This window comes from Dinoponera quadriceps, unplaced genomic scaffold (genome assembly GCF_001313825.1).
Source record: "Dinoponera quadriceps isolate SergipeBrazil2010 unplaced genomic scaffold, ASM131382v1 scaffold2167, whole genome shotgun sequence".
Taxonomy (NCBI): domain Eukaryota; kingdom Metazoa; phylum Arthropoda; class Insecta; order Hymenoptera; family Formicidae; genus Dinoponera; species Dinoponera quadriceps.
In genome coordinates, this window is record NW_014556702.1 from 1,807,909 (window position 1) to 1,819,175 (window position 11,267).

General features: G+C 43.8%; 1 protein-coding gene across 2 annotated transcripts in view; it reads right to left on the reverse strand.

Moving 5' to 3' along the window:
• LOC106747970 (leucine-rich repeat-containing protein 15) overlaps positions 1-5,541 on the reverse strand; it is a 109,792-nt gene extending 104,251 nt beyond the window's left edge. For both annotated transcript variants that reach the window (XM_014626054.1, XM_014626056.1), the window contains exon 1: positions 5,381-5,541. The gene's annotated coding sequence lies outside the window, so the exon portion shown is untranslated. The remainder of the gene's footprint in view (positions 1-5,380) is intronic.
• Between the last annotated feature and the right edge of the window lie 5,726 nt (positions 5,542-11,267).

Genomic DNA, 11,267 nt, shown 5'->3' on the forward strand with positions numbered 1-11,267 from the left:
GTCTAAACCAATACTTGCAAATGTTATGGGATCATATCTTTTACCAAGAACAAAACAAATCGATTCGCACGTTTTAGCAGCGTTTTTTCCTTGTTGAAACTCGTAAATACGACAATGTCGTATGTAAGAGAAACCGGGGGTAGTCAGCTAAAGGGATAAATTGGCTAATTGATTATTTTTGTGGTTTTCTAACAGTTTGTAGAATCGAACAAGCAGAAATTTTAAACTTCATATCACAGATGGTTATGAAATTCCTACTTTATCGATTCTGTAATCTGTTAGAGAACGACAAAAGAAAACAACAGAAATAATTGATTAGCCAATTTACTAGCCCAACAATTATCCCTTTAGTCAACAGCTTTGGTCTGCCCAACATATGGACACTTACAAATTTAATTACAGTAGACATACATCAAACATGACACTTGTACACCCAGCAACAGTCATTAAAGTTTTAGTTACAAGCACATTTTTAACCACAGCAGCGAAACTTTTCCAGTTAAATCATGATTAGCCGCGGTAGCAACATCTTTTTTTTTCCCGCGAGTGGTGGTCGAGAGTGTTGACTCGCGTCGCTTTTCCGAGTTCTTTTAACGCTTCGTTTCGTAATTATCATCCACGTATAACCGCGGTGGTAGCAACTCGGACGGTGTGAATTCATATTCTAACGTGTTGATTCGCACCTCTTTTATATCACCTTGACTTTGTTCATACGCACGCTCATACACGCACGCACGCACACCGTGGACATTATCATTCAAAGAGAGGAGAATGTTCTTCGGGCAAAATTCACTGAAATTAAGGAAAAACTCTCGACACCTGCCGTTCTTCCATTTAATTAATAAGGCACTTCAGATGTTTGCATGTTCAAAAGTTTACGTATGTCACACTTGACTTCTATCGCATCTTACCCTCGAACTCGTGATGTGATGATCGAGATATTTTTCACCGGCTACTCCGGCCATTAAAATGTCAACATTTGCGAAAAATTAAATTCTCGTGAAGGAACGTAAATCGCGTAAATTAACGTTTCATGTTTTAGACAATTCCTGCCGAGACGAGAATTAATATTTACTTTTCATCGGGGAATGATTTGCTCAATTAATTATTTATTTGATGTACGGGCGCGTTCGCCAGTAGATCGCTCGTTTTTATTAAAAATTATCAACTCGCCGTGAACGCCGTGCGCGTGAATTAACGGTAGCGCCGGCACTGCCGCGTACAGAGAAAATATTACAGTAAAAACTATCCCACATAATTTTGTAATGCTGTACCATACCGGAATTATGACCGAAGTTATATGTTTTATAAACTTTAATGATGTATATCATGTGTACACATGTGTACACATTACTAAAGATTACAAAACATACGTAATAATAATTTCAATAATAATTCCGGTATAACCCAGCATTACACATTTTCGTATTAATTTTTACTGCGCTATTTTCCCCGTGTATTATATCATGTTTGGAGAGAGCGTATCAACCTTTTCCCCTGACAGCGTGCGATATGATTTTACTGCGTTTCCCGAACAACCTCTCAAATTAATTGACGAAAGGATTCCGGCGCACGACGCGGGGGAGCAAAGGCGCACAAGGGCGCACCGTCGAGGAAACCTGCACGAAGACGCGCGAGAAGGAGATTACTCTGATAAAAGAGGGAGATGCTCGGCAGGACGGGTACTCGGGAGCGGAGCCGTGTTGTAGCATCCCCGTGGGATTACGTAAACAACCCTGAGCCAACACGCGTAGTCGAATTGGACACACCCTGCTCTTACTCTGCGGCGCATCGCCGCCCGAAATTTCGGACCTCGAGCGCGCACGTATCACGTGGATGCATGTGTGCGAGCGAGTGCATGTGCGCGAGCAAATAAGGTATCCGCAGGGAGTACTGCCGAAATTTACGGCCCCGTAATTTCGAGTATCGTATCGCGAACGTGTACCATCGTCACGCGGAATGTATCGGAATCTTGGCTACGCTGATATTAGGAAGAAATACGATCGGTTCGCGCCATTCGCGCCAGATTAATATCATAATCGCGGTTTGCTTCGCGGCACTTTCCGTATCCCTCCTCGCGAAATCCCCGATTTACGTACTCGTTGTCCTGGTTTGCAAATCCCGAGAAGCTAGCTACGAGCAATACGCTTGCCCGAAGTGATCCTTCGTAACCACCTATGTCTGTTTCGCTCGACAACATGCGATTACTTCCCTCCCTCGTGAGGTACATCCGAGTGGACGACGGCCAGCTTCCTCCGACCACGCACGAGTGTCGTCAAAGTTTCACTCGGATGTCGAGGGGTGACGTAGGAAGGAAAGAAGCTTAGTCGCTACGACCGCTACATCGAGAGCGCGCGCGCAGAATTACGGGAACGGCCAACTATTCCGGATGTTGGAGCCGTGCTAAGATTCTCCGCGAATGCGCTTTTGAACGGGAATTTTCCCGTTAAATCCCCCCGCTGAGACACATATCTAACTCACGACGTTCGCCTCGTCGCTGCGATCGAATTAGAATTAAAGTTTCCTCCTTTCTTGTGTGTTCCTTTCCTGAATCACCTACACCGAAGAAAAATAAAGACGAGTAAGAGGTAACTTCGCCTCTAAGTCAACTTCTTTCCAAGTTTATGCCCCAAATTGGGTGTCTCTAAATTCGTCGTCGCTAGTTAACTTCACAATACGAAATCAGCCCCGGAATTTCATTGTCAGACGTGCGTCACTCGTACGGAGTCTGATGAAGCCCCTTTATCTAATTTGGTGCAGTGAGAAGAGCCAACGGCTGGTCCTGGGCGAAACCCATTTCCATTGTCGCCAAATGAGACTCGGCTTGTATAACGGACGGCGAGGTAAAATGCCGTCATCATCGGCACACCGTTGCCCGTTGCGAAGCGACGGGAATTTCGGTATAATGGGGGACCGACCCGGAGGTAAGTCCCATGACTCGGGAATACCGGAATGGAGCCACTTGTTACGCGTAATGTGATAGAAATTGTTTCCTCGAGCGGCCGGCATATATCGTACGTTCACACGAATATCGCGGCTGCCGATCGATATTGCGCTCATTCTCGTGTGCAATCGCCCGAGGTAGGTCGAAAGACCTAAAAGTAAGCTTCCGTCACGGTAATTGATGGACAAACGTTCCACCGCCGACGTCGCATATCGACTACCCGCGAATCGTTGAGATGCACTCTACGGTTATTGGACATTAAGCCTGGATATACCTTACAGCGCGTTGTGAATTTTTTCCCCCGGAATGTGATCTGCTTTAGGAAGAAGTCAAAGAAATTTTTTTGATTTCTTAGCTTCTGTTTTTGCAATCGTTGGCATCGACTCGTCGTTGACGCGGCGTTAACGAACGGCCACCGCTGTGAAGATGAAAGAAACTTTTTAGTTTTGTGAAAATTAGTTTTTCCTTAGAAGAGACACGTGGATTTTGTAAAAGTAGAAATGCACGCGACGGCGTATCGGGAAGTGTCTTACTGTGATTATTGCGTACTTTGTGCCACAGCGGCGTACGCGAAATATGCAAAAGGAAAAGGCGCGCGGATCGATGTACACATGGCGCAACAGTAGTTTGAAAAATTCACAGGAGACGACATCGAGCCAAAGGAGCAAGGAAACCTCCGGGTCCCTGAAGATTACTATATCATAAACTCAGAATGGAATATTTATAAGAGGTTGATTCAAAAATACAGACTCCTCCGGTGGGGACGGAGATACGTCCAATTTTGTTGGAGGAATTGTTGATGCGTGCAGGAAGCGCTTTTGCTCGTTGTGTATTAACAAAACATTATCCAACTGCATGTACGGTAACTCGGAGAGGAAAATGCATCTCGCATTATACGTTCGCCACTGCAGATTTCTTCAGCAAACGACACAGTTGTTACGTGTTTTGTGCACAATTCCGTAATGTTCGTGGAAGGAACGATCCTTCGAATCCGACGGGACTTGTTTCCGCGTGACGAAAATACAGGGGGAATTGCATGTTTATTAACGCTCCCGGTTACGTGCTCACGCGCCACTTTCACGTGAGGCCAATTAAACGAGAGTAATACTCGTGATACAATGTTTCACATCTAATGATTGTCCGTGTTAATTGTGAAACTCGCGATACGCCGCGTCACGTCAACGGGCCATTCCCAACGAAGTATTCGCGAATCTCCACGGCACGCGTCTCCTTTCCTGCTCTTTTTAATTATTTTTTTTCATCTTCGAACATGTATCACCCGCAACGCATTGCGAGATTACCTATCGATTCCGCGACAAGCGGGAATAGGCGCGCGACTCGAGCGTAAGGTTTTGAAGTAACAGCAAACCCATCCGACCGCTTGATGACCATCGTGCAAAACTCATTGCAAGCCGCAATCAAACTTCCTACGTCGTTGTTGTTTCAAATTGTCGTTGTTAAAGCCATGAAACTGCAACGCCCGGGCACCATTTTGCGCGTCGGACCCGCGCGCTTGAATAATTGTAACTACATATCGAAACTTCATCGTTACCCGCAACGAAGTATTCTCATTTCGGCGTCGCGGGGGAAATAAAGTTGCTTCGCGCGCCGCCCGCCGACGGGGCGCGATTTTACGCGCGGCCTGACGACTCGTCGCACGAATGTTTAACACCTCCTCAACATCGCGAGACGGCGGATCTCTCGGCGATCGATCGGAAAGCGCTCGTCCGCCAGTTCCGTTCGATCTTTCAATTTCAAAAGACCGCGCTCGGATTAACGCGTCCGCAAGAAGGGACCATTATCGCCCGGCCGCCAACTTCGCGCCCTATTAATCGAGTTTACGCAGGATCACAGCCCAATCTCCCGATAGTAGGAGGAAACTTCAACGTCGTCACCGACAACTCACCCGCTCGCGCCCGGAGCTCGGTAGTTTAACAGGTGTCCAACTTCCGCGCGTCGTCTCGCCCGTGAACAAGCAGGCACCTTCGAAAAGCAAAGGAGAAGGAACCTTCCTCAGGAGGCCGTGGGTTCCCTCAAACGAGCGTCGCGCGAGTAACGCGCGCTCCAACTTCCGGCGGATTCGTGCGGTGCAACACCGAATCCATCACCCGCGGTTTCTCACTTCACTATTTCCAGCGACAATCCCGAGGAACGTCCTCTCCCTCACGAAGGTGCTCACTAGTCCACTACTGCCTTTTGTTCCAACTTCCTCGAGGCGCCCGAGACTCGTCCTTCGACTTATCGGATCAACGGAACGCTCGTAAGTCCGCTCACTTCATTCGACTCGTGCGATCGGTTACCACATCGGGCGAGACAGACAGACGGACTGATAGACAGAGAGCTTTCTGCCGCTCACGACGACGAAGAGCAACCGCGTGTGACGTTGTCGGTGGTGATCGTGACGAATCTCTCTCTCTCTCTCTCTCTCTCACTGACCTGATTCCGCAGGGGGTCCACCTTCCTAGCTGACGAACGCGCGGGAACCGAGGCTCATGTCAAAGTCAGCGGAGCGACGAACAGCGGACGACCCGGCGGAGAACCGACTCTCTCTCTCTCTCTCTTTCTCAAACGATGGGACCTCGCGATCCTCTGGGCTCCTGCCGCGCTCTGTGACGTCGCGGAACGCGCGTACCTGAAGCGACGCGTACTCGAAGGCGGCGGGGGCGGCGGGGAGGCACCGACGACGCCGACGCCAGCGTCACGGCGCACCTGCGCGCCTTGATCGCGCGCGGCTCGCGAACGCGAAACCCGGGCCCACCTTCAAGCGACCGGGACACCTGAGCTTCTGTCCCAGCAGCCGCCTACTCCCCCGTTGTCCCCGCCGACGCCTGAGACAAAGTTCCTCCGGATCCTCCGGCGGAGACGATGAAGTCGATGACTGCCACCTGACGATTCTCTTGGCAGGAATCTAGTATGGGCTCGAGTTGCAAGCTGCGGGCGGGAGTGTGAAATCCCAGAGAAATACGGATGATAGAAAACGGTGGTGGGATAGGTGTGGGGGCCGGGAAAAGTGATAAGAGGAGCGATCGCGTTTCTGAAATTTTTCTCCGCGACGGATACGAGCGAGGGTGGGGGTCCGACGAATCGATTGAAAATTCCCGTCGATGATTCGACAGTATGCAGGTCATTGTTGAGAGAAAGAGCGTATTTAAAGAGAAAGGACGTATATTTAACCCTGACAGTAACACATCCACGATCTTACGCTGAAGTAATATCTTAGGTCTCTCAGATCTACACGAAAAATGGCAAAAATCGTGGTTTCTGCCTTATTTTTGGTCTTTTATGAATTATTAAATTTATTACCTATTTGTATTTATTGTTATTACGAAATGAAATATACATTAAGGTAATAAAGAGTCAAGTATAGATATTATAGCGCGCGATGAGATGAAAACTAATAAATTAGTATTATAAAAGTTATTAAAGTCTAGTCAGAACATTTATTAAATTGAAAACCAGACGTTTTAGTCCTTCTTATGTATATATTGACAATATGTATGTTGACAATAATTTCGTTTACTGTATTATAATACTATATTATAATACTATATTATAATACTATATTATATTATAATAATTTAATATACTTTTCCAGTGAGGGAAGAGAATCCGGGTAAAAACCGAAACGTTTGGTGTTTAATTTAATAAAGATTTAACTAGACTTTTTATAATGCGAATATTTTAGTCCTCATAGCACTAATATTCGTGCTTGGTTCTTCATAGCCTTTGAACCGCGTCTAAGTACTTTTTTATCCACTTGCACATTCTATTTTTATTATTTATTTGGATTTTCATCGCTAAATGAGTCTTTTGCATCATAAAAAACTGAACAATATTATAAAGTTCAGAAAAGTTCACAAATAATTACAAAAAACTGTGGATCAAAAATGACCCATCCGCAGTTAATATGTGTGTTAATATATGTTTAATTTATTTATTGTTTTTATAAACAAGTTGTCACCAAGAAACCGGCTACCTCATTGGATCAGGTTTGATAATAGGAGTGGTCACATGGACCTAACATTTTTTAGAATAAAGGAATAGGAATAGGGGACATAACGTCTTACACAAAACGTGAAAGAGGCGGTAAACGAAAAAATGCGTATAGGCCTCATAAGCCTAATATGTTACCGTCAGGGTTAAAGAGAATATACATCGAGAAGGCGTATATACACACAATGTCGCGTGCTTAGCTCCATTCAGACTTTTTTCAACGCGCAATATCCCATTGCACGTAGCGAGATGAAAAATGAAGGGAACGCGGGAGAGAATCGTTTCAGCCGTAACGCAAGTAGTACGAGCGTAGCGCTCCCCCGACTGATAAGTTCAAGTGGAACGTTTAATTCGCCGCGATGTCACATTCACGGGGCTGCTGAGGTTTTTTAATTAGCAATTAACGTTTCGTCGAAGATGTGGCGGGGTTATACAGGGATTAGGTGATTCAACGGTGTATTGTTTACACAGACGGTATTCGGTGCCGTTCCTCCATTTGCGTTTGCTATTTGATTCAGCCGTGTTAAGCACAGCGCTGAACACATTATATCGTTAATCCGACGGCGTTAATTGCGCGGTTACGGTGCGCTCGAAATTGGATTTTCGCATAGGAGGAAGCGAAGCCCGTAAATCGCCAAGTTTTCACGTCCACAAAATCGTAAAAGGCTGATCTCTTTCGTCGAAGCGACATTTCGCTGGATGACGTAAGACTCGTTCGCATATGCACGAAAAGCATCTTCGTCTTATTTTATTTTAGTGCTTAATATTATCGGGAATTTTGCATGAACTCGTGCCGCTAAATTGCGCGTATCGCGAAGATGTCGTGACTCGTAGGCTTCCGTGTGACATTAACCTCTTCCGAATAGCGCTCGCGTTTATTGCCGGCAAAAAATGTAAAATTTTCACGAGCTGTTTTTGCATAATTTTTTATTGATATTCCTTTTTACTGACAGGAAGATTTTACTGACACAGTAATTTTTCTCAGGTTTTACGTTTTACGTTAGTTTGACGCGTAAATTAATTTGTCGTGTCCTTCTTCTCTTCATTGAGTTTGGTGACATGAGGTATGTTGAAATATACGATCTAATATGTGAGATAGACTAGACGACAGAGATATACAATGTATTATTAGTCACTGACTTGAAAAGCACGAATTAGACAAGTATGCGATGTAGTACTCGACTTATACGCTCAATTCCGATAAACTGAAATCAATAGAGTCGCTGAATCATTCATTCAGTTCGTTCCATTTCAGTCTGCCGAGAAAGAAAGGCGCGTCAACTTACATAAAGCAGAACTTATCGTCACGACAAAAGCCGTACTACAAATTTAAATTGTCATTGAATACCGAATATGAGTTTAAATCGATTTACGAATGTCTCTTATTCTTTCTTTTTTTAACTCGAATATTTTTTTTAACACAAATATAGACTTGACGGAATTAAGTATTTGGCGATTGTCTAAAATAATTCGCAACATGCGCGGGATAAGATCACTAAGTCGATAAGATAGATTTATGTCGCGTGTATTTTTAGGTTTATTTTAAAAAAAAGAGCGGGCAAGTCGAGGAAAATCTATAAAAGGAAATACTGTTACTGCACGTTCTTATCCGATATATTGAGATATCAATGAAAACGACAAATCGTGAGAGGGATATTTCGCAAAATATTTTTCTCTTTTGTAGATTTTTTCCAAAAAGAAATGTCGCGTGCAAATATTTTTTATATCTGCTTTACGTAGACGTGTACATGTGTGTGCAATAATATCTATACAGAGATGAACGAGCATTCAACGGTACGCTGAATGTCGTACGTATCGAACGGAGGATAAAGAACACAGGATCACGATTATATATATATATATATATATATATATATATCATGTAGCGTGACAAATGGTAAGTGACAAGTCAAACCCGTGTATCGCTTTTCGACGTTATTGGCACACGTCATTCAGTCCCCGGAGATACCTAATTTTCGTTTATAAGTCAATTATAGTAACTGCATTCGGGGCTCGCGAAACCAAGCTTCTCTTCACTTATTCAATTCGTTACTTATGTACACGGGTATACCCCGTTTTAATCAATGAATTAAAAGATATAATCGAGCTTCTTAACATAATGAACTTTTAAACACAATTTTTTACCCTGAATTGACAATTTTATACGATTACTTAAGACTGTTTTATTTCTTTAATTATAAATGTCCCTGCATACATATAATATTATCTTGGCGAAACCCGGCATTCCATTTAGGTAAATTTTGCAAATGACGCAGTCGATTTTTACGCCAGTATCAGAAATTTATCCGTTAAACTTTATGAAACACAAATTATATTTTCGAATGGCTTGTCACATTTATAGCATCGAGTACTGAAATGTCAGGTAATTTATATGTTTACAAGACCAAAGCAACGTTTAATAACGGAAGATTTCGAGATAAATAGTGTACAATAACGGGAGAGGACGGATAATATTTATCAAATTATAAATGATAATATGGCTCATCATGGTAAGCTGCAGGCACCCCATATTTTAGTGAATCTATCATTGCGAAATTTCCGCGTTAACACATGAAACGATTTACAGCTGACGTTAAATTCGTAAAATCAATTTCAACCGTTTTATGTACCGAATACGTTAAACACGATAACTCGGGATATTTTAAATCTTCAGAAATCGGGCGCCATCGCCCACCATTTGCTAAATGCGCAAGTAGTATAGCGTTATAAATTAATGTCATTTGTCCCGCAGATATTCTTAGGCATCGCTTTGCACGAATTAATCGTTGGTGAATGCATACTGTGCGACGAAATCCGTTTCTTGGCATTGTCGCATGAAATCTTAAACGTAACGCTCGACTTAAAATCATGATAGAAAAATTAGATCAGTCATAGAAAATTCGGCTCGATTTTCAATAAGTGACGTCACATATATTTAATGCAGACAACAATACTCTGATGATGCTCATGTATTATATAGTTATGAAGATAACATTTTCACGGTTACTTGATCGACGAATAATTTATTCCTATTAACGGCCGGTTGTCCTACTTTCGGATAAGTTGATCAAATGGCCAAACATTTGAAGAGCATTACGTACGGGGATAAAATACAAGAATACGCAAAAATTATTGGAATATTATTATTCTTCAATAGTACTAATAATTTCTTCGTGTTCTTGTAATTTCCTTTAATATGGGAACGTCTTTAAAATACTTATTCACTAGAATAGATAAATTTATCCGAATGTAGAACAACCGGTTTTAAATCTGACTAAAGAGTCGAATCGAATTTTCCCACTGACTTGTATGAGCAAGGTACATCGAGCGAGAGCTGGTGAGATATTTTAATTCCAATAAGAATAACGAATGACAATCGTCGTTTCTTCTCATCCGCACCCTGACATCCGGAGATGTTCAGCGGGGATTAGCTTGATTTCGGGGGTCAGCGAGATTTCGGGATACCATGCGCATAAAAATCTCTCTCGAAGAGCTTATTCGGGCTAACACGCATAAGGCTTAACACCCCTAACCCACGGGACAGCCGTGGCTAACCCGCTATCCCATGCGACCATAGGTATCATTAATGACCGTGGTACGCACTCACACGCTCGCATTCACGCACGCACGTTTTCGCGTCCGCCGCAGCGGCTTTGGCCTAACCGAGCGAGGCGAGGGGTCGTCGAGAGAGCGAAGAGGACAAACGACGGGCAACAACGAGCGCCGCCAACTGGGTCAATACTGCCGCTCCTGTCCTTCGCTTGCTTCCACCGACGCGGCCGGCCACCCCGTTTCTTCCTACCTCCTTGTTCTCGCGTATGCGAAGCCGGGACACTCCGCTATCGGCACGCGATAATGATAACTGCAACACGCGCGCCAACGTTGCACCCTTGCTGCTCTCCGTGTCGTGCTCTTTTGCGAACGACTCTTGAGCAAGCTCGAACTTACCGTTGGAAAGTACAGTCTCGCTTCTACGAAAGTAAGGATGTCCTTGATAAATATTTTAAATAAAATAAAATTACGCGCTCGCGCGCATGTTCTCTTACGTGAACTGCAGTTCTGCCGGGCGAGAAATTGTTTTATTTTTTTATCGTTCATCTATTTTGTAGTTACCTCGGAGCATAAATGAGGTAGAAGGGTAGCAGCGAGAAATTTGGATTTATTATTTACGTAGACCTCGTTCGCTTTTACCGGAGAAATGTCCTAGCCGTGGACGTGAGCACATTTATATATATTATATAACGGGGCAAATAAGATAAAATGAAAAAAAAAGAAGCAAATTGCACCAGAAATACGAATGACGAAAGTGGATGGGTGGCTGCATAAATCA